The sequence below is a fragment of the Priapulus caudatus genome, unplaced genomic scaffold (assembly GCF_000485595.1).
Source record: "Priapulus caudatus unplaced genomic scaffold, Priapulus_caudatus-5.0.1 Scaffold268, whole genome shotgun sequence".
Taxonomy (NCBI): Eukaryota; Metazoa; Priapulida; class Priapulimorpha; order Priapulimorphida; family Priapulidae; genus Priapulus; species Priapulus caudatus.
This window is the reverse complement of record NW_014577329.1, coordinates 189,760-203,208: the sequence shown is the minus strand read 5'-3', so window position 1 is coordinate 203,208 and position 13,449 is coordinate 189,760. Positions and strand designations below refer to the sequence as shown.

General features: G+C 45.0%; 1 protein-coding gene across 5 annotated transcripts in view; it reads right to left on the bottom strand.

Moving 5' to 3' along the window:
- The window catches only part of LOC106808331 (phosphatidylinositol 3,4,5-trisphosphate 3-phosphatase TPTE2-like), a 50,722-nt gene that overhangs the window by 21,408 nt on the left and 15,865 nt on the right, over window positions 1-13,449 (bottom strand). The window lies entirely within an intron of this gene.

Genomic DNA, 13,449 nt, shown 5'->3' with positions numbered 1-13,449 from the left:
ACCCGCACATTTGAACGCACATGGGTATATTACCGCATATAGTAGCCCCCCCGGGCTCAAGAGTGATCCATTTCCACCTTAAAATAAACGTTTATTGAAGAGAAAGGATTTAAAGTGGCAAACTATAGAACAGTTTTGCTTGAAAATACAATCCAATTTGAACACATCTCGCAAATACATTCTCCTAATGTATATATCCTCCAAACCATTATGGCACTATCTCAGCAAAACAAACACTCTTCGCCACTTACAGGAACTCATTGCAGGCTATATTATTACTGTCAGGAAACGGTGTGCTTGTTTGCCTCTTACACGGTGCCACGTAGACAATGCTGATGATGACAAGTTCACCGCGAACGTAACAACCAAGTCGAGCTCCATTATACACTCCTTGAAGAAAAATTCTGTCCTGCAGATACGCAAGATAGTATTGAAATGGCAGCAGTCAGTAGAGCACCGCGCTCACGTCATCGTGAATTAAATTATTCTGAACTAATTAGAGGCCAGCCGCGTGCCTATATAACCGATATGTGACACATTTCTTTAAGTGTGAACCCTAGATAACTTAAGTACAAATAGAAAACGTTAAAATTGCTTCAGGGAAAATCCGGCTAGGAAATTTTCATTTTTTAGAAAAAAATAACTGTAAATTAAATTATAATTTACCGTTAATGAACAGGGTTTAGTATTTATTAAGGCCACATTGCAATGTTTATTCTAGAGAACAAATTGGCTATTTGCGTATTACGGTCATCGGTGCGTGCGTCGGTTGCATTTTTTAGTTTTTTGGTTGGGCCTATAAAAACTTCAGTTGCTAAGAGCCACATCTGTGAGAGTGGCAGGCCTGTCTAGTGTCACAGGGGACCTCTTCAGAGTAGCATGCAATGTGTTTTGCGTGCGTGTCCATGTTTGACGACAGGGACGAATCTGGGCGAAGTCACCAGCAAAATAAAGTCACCATGGGTTGTGAATTGGAGTTCATGCCTGCTGCAATGGTTGTGTTAATGGCTTCATGATTGAGATTTGTGGGTTCTTGCGGAGGATTTCTTTCACAATGAGTCGAACGGGTGGTGTGTTTGAACCAAGCTTGCTGTGAAATAAGATATTTGAATGTCTCAGGGGTAATATGACTTACTTGGCAATTGTCTATTTCAAGCCCTGTAGATATATATATATACACATATTGTACATAGCTTACCCCTTGCCATGATGCGGAGGGTGCATTTCGCACCATGAGTGCTAACGGCACGAGGCGAAATCGGTACGAACGTGCGATGCAGGTTGTTCGTTTGGTCGCGAGAGCGATGTCGATGACGACGATGATGATGTCGACATGCCACACCCCAGCACCAAACCAGCAACCCTCGTGACGCGTACAGCGAAATGGTCGACAAACTTTCAATTTTTTGCTGGCGAATGTTCCCTGCACAGAGTTTTTAAAGTACCATGTAACAGTTTTTACAGTTATTTATTGTCAAATCTTTTTTTCCATTATTTCTTTTTTTTTAGGCTTTCACTAATTTCATTATGTTTATATATATAATCGCCTTTGAACACACTAGCTTTTTTTCGGTTGGACTCTTGAGCTGTCTCATATGTCTCATCCAATCATACACAATAAAATGCCTATCTTTGTCTTTAGGCAGAAAAAATACAAAAACAAAATAACGTCAACATCTCTACACAAATACACTATATCTACTCAAAAAATACAAAAAAAAAGAAAAAAAGAAAAAAAAAAAAAAAAAAACAAAAAAAAAACAGCATTTTTTGTTTTTTTTTTTTTTTTTTTTTTTTTCTTTTACTTCTCACAAAAAATATCTTCTTCCAATTAATGTTTTCGCGCTTATTGCTGCCTACAAATCAATTGTTTATTGCATGCCTCAGCAAGGTCTCATAAAAATCTAAAGTGATTAGGGCACTAAGAACCTCTCGTTCATAAAATCCGATTGGCAAGAAAAGTGAACAATATCGCACAGGGACTAGATTTTATACGACACTCTGCCACTTATTTGACAGTCCAGGTATATAGCTAATAGACTATACTATCGACATGCACACGAACCCATGGCACGCAGCGCGCACACTACACAGCGTCACAGTCACGTCACCGCACGCCGCCGGCACCGCACACAATCGCACACGCAGCACACTACGCAACGCACGCAGCGCAGCGCAACGCAACGCACCGCACGCACCGCACAACACAGCGCACGCACCGCACATATACTTATGTTGACCTCTGGTTCATTTACACTTTCCTTTTACAGTATATTGAAACACGAGAGATGCTAAGGAAATGGATGCTTGAAGGTTAGCAGTCAGCAGGTTGTTACAATAATAACTTACTATGAACCAACTTTAGATCTATCAGTCTCATCTATAATTCCTACGCTACGACTCATACATCCAAGAAGAGAAGTCGGCTGGACATTGTGATAGCACTAACCCTGGGCTCTGATTCGTCATAGCTACTACCTCTCTCTCTCGCATCATTCCTAAACAATGCTTGGTCTTCTCGAAATCAGCCGAATCCCCGCCAATGACTGTACGCATATGCCGCCCAGTTTACGGCTGCACACTACGAATTTGATCTTAGCTTAAATTCACGATATATCTTAGAGGTGATCATCTCACTATACAGCAGAGCTACGCTCACTCAACGATCGCTGAGGAAACCACGCTTCAATGAAGTTCTTGCGCGCGAGCGCTGTTGAAGTCGGGTTGGTGTGGAACGCGCTAGTCGCGGACTGCCACTCAGACGGCTGCGGCGCCCGACAGGCGCCGATACTACGACTCTAATTACGTGTGGATACTACGATCTAAAGTGCGTCTTTACCCCCGAGTTCTCATTGGCTCACTAAGGCTTTTCACCACAGCTTGGAAGGACGCACGACCCATCTCACCGCGCATCCAACGCTAGCATCTAGAGCTGGCACGGCGTCGTTATTGCGGACAAATCAGATCGGCATCTGCGTTGCGAACGACGCCTATGCACTGCCGCCTAGGCGAACAGCTGCACCGGCGCCTCGTGCAACTGTGGGACCAATCATCGCACATCGTGCCACAGTCCAGGCGCGCGACTGCGGGCTGTGCGAGAGGCGGCTCCCATATAATACCGTGTTCGCCTGCGTTCTATAATCTAGCTATTGCACTTCTGCGTGCTGTCAAGAATTAGGACTCACACATATAATTAAGGAGCGACTACATTACTGAACTTAAATGCCAAGTATTAACATCAAGATTATGTTCTACGCGCACATCAGAGCTTATGATCTGCCAAAAGCACAAGGGCAAGAGCGCCGTGGACCAGGGTGTGACAGGCGCGAGCAAACGAAGCCAAAGAGGTGCAGGAGTCCGTTTCTCTCGCATCACATGTTGCCCTGTGAATCAGGAGCGTGCGTCAGTCGCGCCTCGCAGAAGAGATTTCCCGGCGGCTCCAGCCACGCAGGCCCATGAGAGTTAGACGTATAGAGCGCACCCGACGCTGTCCTAGTAGCACCAAGCAAGACCAGTGGTAAGGTCAAGAAGGGAAGGTGACGACAGTAGCTAGTTCTACAGTTTCCTTACGTCAGAGAAGAGGAGGCAGAGCATGGTGGACTTTGGCTGGCAGAAACCACTGTCTTCTACTAACAAGAAGATGATGATGCCTACAAAAGACAAGAAACCGAAGAAAGAATTGCGTTATGAGAGAGCGAAGGCATGTGGTAACTGGGGAAAGATGTTAAGACGTAGCTCAAGCTGCTGGGTACAGGGCAGCCTCCGCACTTCACGGTGTTGGACGATTCTGTAGAGAGAAATAAGAAATCTGGCGCAGAGAGACGGGTGGAGGAGTTGACTAGAGGAGCAAGATGCTTCTTGTCTTCTATTTCTCACTAACTTCGTCTCGGCGGTCACTCACCGTCGAGGGTCAGGATGAGAGGGCTTGGAAGTTTAAGGAGTAATTGACGAGTTGAAGCTGATGGGAGAGATATGGTTCAGGTGGTGGGTAGTGGTGGGTTGCCTTATCTCATAGTGGACACTAGAGACTGGTGGGGTGGCCAGGGTCAGCAGCGGACGCAATCTTATACCGGACATAGTTTGCAGGACGTGATCTGAGGCGTGGTGATTCGACGTAAAACTGACAGCGTAATGGCGCAGACCCAGCACACGGACGTGGCTGAGCGCGTTGGGCGTAGTACAATCGTAGTACGAACGGGTCGAGCTTGCTAGAGACGCACCATAGTCATAGCAAGAGCGTGATCAGGTCGCAGAGACATCTCCATGGACGTAGTAACAGCGTGATGAAAACGTATTGACATCGTGCTGAGAACGGGGCGACAATTTTCACGCACCCGACACGCTTGCGATACGACCATTAAGTTCGTACCAAGCTCGAGTTACGTGGGTACTACGCCTTCCACGTCTCTAATATGCCCGCACTGCGCTGTATTTCCGCCACGCGCGCACCACGATTATTTTGAACATGTTCAAAGTTTGGCCACGCTCTCCACGCTCTCCACGCTCATGGTGACTGCACCGCACTCGATCGCGATCGCAGTACGTCCATATACGTTCATACTGCGTTCTACACGTTTCCATCACGCTCTTAGAGCGTAGTACGAGCGTGGTGCGATCGGGGCCCTGGTGTGAATGGGGTATTAGCACGTGACAGAGTTAGAGCGAACTGGGCAAAAGCATTGATTAGGGCAGCGCAATTGACAAAGACATCTAGTTCTAGAAGCAGTTTCTGTATGAGGCTGAGCTGCCTTTAATATAATGACAACAATATGTTACAACCCATTAAACAGAAATCCTGACATCTATGCTAGCCACTATAATTACCTTCTCGCTTCTCACTACGTGTTCTCCTACGACGCAAAACAGTGGTAGAGCCTGGTCGCCAGTGGTCGGGCTACATCTATGCTAACTATAATTGTCACCCAGTATGTCTCTGGAGAGACTGCAGGCCTGCTTTATATTATCAGGATAAAGCAGGCGTACCCTCTCCAGAGACATACTGGGTGACAATTATAGTTAGCATAGATGTAGCCCGACCACTGGCGACCAGGCTCTACCACTGTTTTGCGTCGTAGGAGAACACGTAGTGAGAAGCGAGAAGGTAATTATAGTGGCTAGCATAGATGTAGTGATTTCTGTTTAATGGGTTGTAACATATTGTTGTCATTATATTAAAGGCAGCTCAATCGTCTTTGTCAATTGCGCTACCCTAATCAATGCTTTTGCAGTGATAATCAGTTATATTGATAGACTCCTGATATTATCAGCATCATCTCATAACGTCGCTGGTACACTAGCAGTTAATAGATTTAATGTTACTAAAATCATCCCAGGCTTATTGATCCTAATCACAATCACTGAGGATAACTATAGCTTCTCGGCTGGCCATTCGTCCTGGCTGGGGCCAGTGTAGAGCTGATGGTAGCAGAAAACTTACATGCTAACAGATACACAGCACCTTTATGACAGCGTGTTAGAAACAGTTGTGTTCATTCATTTTTAAACACCTCTAAAGCACATTTTACAAATTTCGTTTTGTAAGATAATCGTTTTTTCCGCAACGTTCATTTTTGCTGTTTCTAGTAAGTGAATCACAATTTTTATAACTATAGATGGCTGAATCCACTAGCAAGCCACGGGATTGGCAAACAACAATTTCAGTGTGCAAACGCAATTTGGTTATTGATCAGGCTGGAACTCATTGGATTGTTTCCGTGGGGAGGAAGAAGCATGTCTCGTATTCCTGACTTCTATCAGAAATAAATAATAATCGGGAATAATCTTTCGTATACACTTCTTATAGCGATACTAGGATTTGGTAAAGCTACAGGAAAACGTTACTGGGTTGCATACAGCTGTAATCTGCAGCATTGTTGCTTCTGGGATGTAGTGTGCACGTACATAAACCTACATATAACATACTATCAGAAGTAGATAATAGGGAATTATATTCCCTATTATATCTACTTCTGATACTATGATGCAGACATGAACAGAGGACTGTACACGACTTCCTTCCCTCGATCTATATACGAGCCGGCGAGTGCATGCGAATAAGAACTACGTTAGACTATTTACCGGGTACACATAAGTATACTGGTAAGAAAATAGCCAGTTAGTTAGAAATCGTACACGTAGGCATTTGGACTTAGATCTATACTGAACATTGTTGGGATCTAGAGCATCTTTGACAAACACAGACTGCGTTATATACCTAGTGACGTGCCCAAGCAATGATTTATGTCTCATAAGATAAGAACCATGTCCGTATGCTGTCCATCTCCATGTGCTGGACAACGTATCCGATACCTACCACAACACACTATATGGTTCGTCTTGTACGCGCATTGCTTGACTTACTATTCGTGCTAAGAATGTACAAGAATGCACATGCGGTCCACTTTCTGAAAGAATATTTCCAGCTCGCACCCAGAATGTATGTCCCACTCAGTGAACACAGATGACACATATCTCAAACCACTACACTCCCCATCAGTTTCGTTCAGCAAACTGAGACCCAGTGAGGTCATGTTCAACCTACATCTGTCATGCTAGCGACAAGACTCTCACATTCTGTTGAGTAAAGCCCGCTATGCATATCACCATTTCCTTCTGCCCAATTCCAAAGACTTGATTCGTGGACTTGATTTATAGTTTTAAAAGTCATTATCTCGCCTATATGATATACGTGTAAACCATACGAGTAAATGTAGTGCTTGTTCTGACCACGGTAGAGCTATAGTTACGATGACGTAACGATTATGCCACTGTACAGCTATGTATGATAATAGCAGCTGTGGAATCCATTATCCATCAATATGCGCTATTTTCCATCAATATATTCCATTTGGGTTACGGAAACACGGGTCACAGAAATTTGTCCATATAGAATTTGTAGGTTATGACCACTAAAGCTGCCAGGGTCTATGTCTCCCTGAGTACTGCCGGAACGTACCCTAGGTACGGTCCGGTATACCGGTTACCGGAACGTACCCTGGTACTATCTAATATGCCGGACCGTACCCCCGGGGGGGGTCACTGACTCACTATATATGCCGGTATTACCCCATGTGCGTTCCAAATTTTGCGGGTTAGGGGGGGGTGTTTTTCAACTTCTAAAGCGGGCCCGCGCGGGAGCAAATAGGCCCCCCTTTACAAAGCTAATCCCGCAATAAGCCCTCGGGATCGTTCAAGTCAAGCACCGCGCCCGCAGTAGACCCCCCTCACGGGCCCCCTCCATTAATTCCCTCCACTCTTTGCCCTCCACTTGTCTGCAAGACCTCGCAATAGGGGGTAGGGTCCGTGTAGGTTTTATTGTGTATGCAATAGGGGTGGGATATTTTCATTGTGTATGCAATAGGGGTGGTATTCTTCAATTTGTGTCTGCAATAGGGGTAGGGTTTTTCAATGTGCAGTTCGCACTAGGGGGCCTATTATTTTTAGTGAGACGCACATGGGTAATACGGCATATATAGTGACTCCCCCCCCCGGACCGTACCTCGCCTACTTCACTAACGAGTCTAGGGAGTCGCCTACGCCTACTCCCTAACCCTAACCATATCAGATAGTTACCAGGGTACGTTCCAGTATACCGGACCGGACCCTGGGTAAGTTCTGGCAGTATAGCACAGCTACAGGGAGATAGACCCTATCAGCACCACTAAACTGACATAAATTTGCTCGTACGGGATTTTTCAAATAGATCACTGGTGTTTTCTAGCAAAAGTGGCGAGCTTATATCACTGGTAATAAAATTAATGTAACACATGTGCAGGCAGCCGCCAACATGTCAGGGCGTACCAGCTTGAAAAGTACCGCTAGCTCGTTATACATACTCCCTCCCTGTGTCCAGTATATTCCATGTACACGCTAGTAAATCTTACTCCTATTAATTACGGCGCTACCATAATTAAATAATCAATTCCCTGCATTCATTTCTATTTCTACTACTTTGCGTTTTTTCTTCTAACTTTGTTCTGCCTCACCGAATCGCTCACCTCACTGTCCTCACCCACTTTCCCTGCACCACTTCTATAATCTCATCACAACAGTGGCGTAGCTAGGATTTTCCCAGCGGGGGGGGGGGCACTGGGGGGCCTTACATTTTCGTCAAGGGGTGGGCACAATATATAACTTTTCTTTGTATTATACTGGTTCTAACGGCATTGTTTTTAATTCAATTTTTTTTTATCAAGCCATGAATTTTCAGTGGGGGGGCAGGGCCGGCTGGGGGCACAGAAAATTTGTGGGGGGCTTGTGCCCCCCAGGCCCCGTAGCTACGCCCCTGCATCGCAACCTCTACCTTCTGACATGTCCTCTGCCTCACGTCCACTCCCACACCCACTTCCCTCCCCCTCCCGCCTTCCACACGTAAACTCCCCCATTTCTCTCCCTCTCTCACCTTTCCTGCACCCTCCCTTTCTCACTCCCCTCACCCTCTTCCCATCTCTTCCCTATACTTCCCCTCTACCACTCCCGTCATCCCTCCCTATCCCCTTGACTCACCCCTCCCACCTGTAGTAACCTCAATAACTTTATGCAATCATTAATTACCACAATGACAGGGTCTCCAACCTGTGAATCCAATGCAGAATTTCCGCAGTGATGGGTAATGGCGTGCATTCGAAGGGCCGAGCTATACTCAGTGGCGTATCCAGAAAAGGATGAAAGGGGGGGAGTGGGGAGGTGGGGCGGGGGCGAAATGTACAAATGTACCAATGTACCCACCCCGTGTGTCGTGGCCGTGCAGTGCTAGGGTGGGGGCATGCTCCCCAGGAAGTTGAAATATTTAAGCCATTTTTCCTGCAATCTGAGGCATACTGTGGGCCAATATTCTGATGTCTGATGAACTATCTCAACCCTAGGACTCAACCCTACATTTAGGATTTAAAACACTCTTCAATGATTTTTTTCTGGGCCTGCAATGGAGGGTGGGGGCATACGCCGGCTCCGCCCTATGCGTGGATACTGCCACTGATATTAGAGTGGCTTTGGCCCCCCAAGAAAATTGTGATTTTCAGGTGTTCATCTGCGTGCATTCTGAGTAACCGATTTGCCACTTTTAAAAACCCAATCCACTACACCTAATTTTAATAATATTTAGATCCAATAAAATCTACCATGAACTGGTATTTTCAGAATTTGAGAAGGAAGAAATGGCTCCATTACTATAGGATTAATCCTTTATTGCAAATTACTAAATACTTCAAGGATACATGATAGGTCAAAGTAATTTTTTATTGAAAATGCAGGTAACCGCCAAATTTCTGGTAAAAGTCGGGGCGGGTTTTTGGTTGCGCCGTGAGCAAAACCTGGACGCCATTCTCCCCACGTGTTAATCTGATTAGCAGACAAACTACGTGTAACATGTGTTTTGCAGGCGTTGCATGAATTAGTCAGAGAGGCTGGGCTGGCAGTTGGTTTTGGTAGTGGTCTGTGTGAGACCATGCGGCGTAATCCCGGGGGGATGGGGGGATGCATCCCCCCCGCTCTTGAAGGAGAGGATGGCCTGTACAAATATCCCCCGAGATTTAAAAAAAAAAACTCCTTCTTCCGTGCCCCACTTGAAAGTTCAGCTAACTATGATAATTTGGAGACATGGGCCAGACCTAAATCATTTCAATTACTGCAGCGGCGTTACAGGGGGAGGGTCCAGGGGGTCCGGATCCCCCCCCCCTGCTCGCGCAGAAACGCATCTGAAGGGTCTAATTTCAAAAAATTCTGGGGGAGGCCCCACAAACCCCCTTTGCGTTGATCATCCCCCCCACTCTCGGTACGGATTTACGCCCCTCGGTGTAGACGGAAGCGTCGCGCTCTTGTGCGGCTGGATTGATGTTATGGAGAGAATGGTAAACGTGTTTTTAGCGGTATCTAGGGTCATTGCTGAAATGGGGGTAGAACGCGGTTGGAGTACGGGTTAATGTGCTGCTCAGGATGTAGGGGTTTGGGGTAATATATAGGACAGCGATGTAGGAGTCCAGAGGCTGGTTGTTGGAGACGGGATTAAGTGGTTTAAATGAGGATTACGAATGGGCATATGGCTAAACGCATACGCACGTACGTTACAGCATAAAAGACGCTAAGAGTGAGAGTAAATGCAACAGCGCCTGTCTGACTAGGCTGTTCCATTTACCGGAGACACGCCATATACAAATGCATAGAAAACACATTATAACACTGACGATTGTACGGGGTGCGTCTGCAAAGCTAAGGTAATGGCGAGAAAGCACTATGAGTGTGTGTTTCCTGGAAACGACTGGGCAGTGAGGGCTATTGAATTAAACTTGCTGCATCTTCCAGCGCACCATGCGTGGCCAGTGCTCAGGCAACAGCTGAAAAAAAAACAATGCGTCCACGCAAACAATCAGTGCAAATTTTTTACGGTGCAACTGAAATGAGGAATATAACCCTGCGGCTGCGGAATGCGGAAATTAAGCCTAGAAATCGTACAGATGCGGGAATGGTTGGAGACCCTGCTACACAATGCATTCTTACCATGAGGCACTGCATCTACGCCATGTCTTGCAGATTGAATCAACAATGAAATCCATGAAGCTATGAATAATAAAATCTAATTGTTTTAATCACTTTGGACTCAAGATATTTCACCTCCTATATCTTACCTCAGCAAGAAAGGTGTGCATCCTCCAGGAAGTTCGTCAGCTCGCAGCCCATACTCCACATGGATCGTTCCATCGGCGCACTGCGGTTCGCTAACGAGTGACGTCACACTGCTTCTCATCCTCAAACTGAGCATACGTCACCGCACCATATTGGCAGTCAAGCGTTAGGAGACTGTCGCTCCTAGAATTTGTACAAACACACGCGATTTTATTTATTATTACATGCGCGTATGTTTCGATATGTTTTTGTGTGTTTTAATACGGGGCGTTCTTGTTGTTCACCGATGATGCATATTTTATAATAACAACACAGTGCCGCAGAGTGACAGCGCTCAACTGACGTTACTGTAGCCAGGTATTCTTCTGATTAACTCACTGGCAACCGAATCAAGTCGCGCCCTCCTGCCATCGCTGTTCGCGCTCAGAGCATATATATACTACTAATACAAATCTAAAATCTATGATAGGCTTTGCTATACCTACTGGTAGTACAGTAATAAAGATACAGCTGTGTAACTTTAATGACTTCGCTATATTAACATGTTATCATGGATATGCGTCAAGCGCGAGCGTTAGTGGTGGTGGCTGGGAAGGGGTGGAGGGGGTGGCAGGGAAGAAGGAGGGTGGGGGAGGGGAGGAAGCGTAGAGGGGGAGGGAGGGTGGGGGAGGGGTGGGTGTAAGGCTAGGGGCTCTAATAGCAAAAGCAGTTCAGTCCTTTGTTAACAGTCAACAAATCCATGTTTAACCCTCCTCTTGAGGATCAAAAGGTTATCAGACACTTACTCTTCGCACGTCAGCGGAAAGTAGATTCATGGTCCTTTCAATAAAGTGATAAAAACGGCTAGGTCAGCGCTGAAACAAAAAAGGTTTGCACTCGGTCCGTTAGACCATGTCCTCAGAAAATGTCTGATATGCTACTTCCCAGTGCCTTTGACCTGTGACCTCCAATTTCTGCTGGTGATGGCGTTTCCTCCCATTACACTATACATCGAATAAGAGACGTAGATGACGCTGTTAGATTTGGTGCTGCAATTCTGCATTTCCTCCCTATACCTTAAGTTAAGAAGAGAATGTTCCCCCTTCTTTTACACTCTTGACCTTTGACCGTGACCCCCAGCTTCGACATCCAACTCGTTTCAGATTACCCGCCCACGTCCGACTTTCGAATCCGTACGTCGAGCGGTAAGATTTGTGCCCAACTGTTGACGCATGCACGCACACACGGCACGGACGCACAGGACGATCAGCCGATTCTACAAGCTGCATCTGACTACGTCAGATGAGCTAACAATTAACAACATGGAATAAGTTATTGTACGCTGGTCAAATTATGTACTATATGGTATGCGGACAGATACACCAGAAAATTAGGGGTAATGGCAAACTGTACTCTTTAGCAATTTAGTCTCATTAGTATTACATTTTTAATTCAGGGCTCTCACCAAGAATTTCAAAATGCATGTCGTTTATTAAAGGGCCTGAAAGGGGGTCGTGCCATAAGTTGCCCTGTTAAAAATGAAAACACAATCAGTTTGGAGACACAGCACAGCATGACTGTTTTGGCGATTGTCAAAGGAACACAGCTCCGACTAGATAGAGGGCACTCAAAGAGAGTGCATACCTCCGCGAGGCGTGTAACATGTATACATGTGTATAACAGCTGGCTCGCTGCTAGGCTGCCTGCTGACTTGGACGCCCTAAGGCGAGCTGCTGCTGACTGACGCCTAAGGCAGCTGCTGCTGACTGGAAGCCCTAGGCGAGTGTGCTGAATCGATCGTGCTAACGCATGTAACATGTTGGCTCGCTGCTGGCTACACACACACACACGAACACACACACGAGAGCGATCACATTATCTCCCTGCAACTCCGTTGCGCAGAGGTATAAGGGCTCGTCAAAAGATTTATGGATGTAGCAATTAGCATCAGCTTTGAAGGTATGTCGAACCTGTTATTTAAATATTTTAAATGACTAATGAACAAAAACAACACAGAAAAGCTCATTTGTGCTTATTAACAACTCAAATGGGCGTATATCTCATTAATAATTTGTGTATATTGTTTTAGGTGGTAGAGAGGTCTATGTTAATTAATCACTATAAACCATCTTCTATAAACCATCTTGAAAAATATTCAAACCTATATACACAAATGAATACAATGTACGGTGATTAGTATATAGCAAGTATTATCACTATGCGTCATAAACTATGCCTACACAAAGGGTTTGTACGTCACACATTACTAAATAACCTTCATAATGTTACATAGTGCAGGAAGTGTTAAATAACCTGTAGCACTCTTATTGTACTCACGCGAGTGTTTGTATATACAATATAGATATATACAACACGTGTGTACATATATAACATATGTGTTGTATATATCTATGATACAATGGAACATTTATTGGTCGGTAACTACGACTATACTCTATGACTATACTACTTAACTACATTAAGGCGCTTAAAATCCACGTGTGAAAATGAGTTTAGAGTCCAATATTAGGCAATCCCAATCATTTTGAAATGAGATTGTGTAAATGTTGTTGTAAATGTAAACAAAATCCTTACTGCTGAACATATTATCATGAGTAGTATATTATCAGGAGTAATACTAATATATAATAGTTATATTATCGGGAGTAGTAATATTATCCCTATTATCTACTCCTGATATTATGTAGGGCGCACGCGCACCGCAGGGTGTAGATGCGGCTAGTATTGATCGCACATGGAGAGTAGTTTACACACACCAACCTATAAACCATTCACCATTAAAAAAATGCGGTAGCATGCCAAACATAAAAGCACATAAACATAACATAC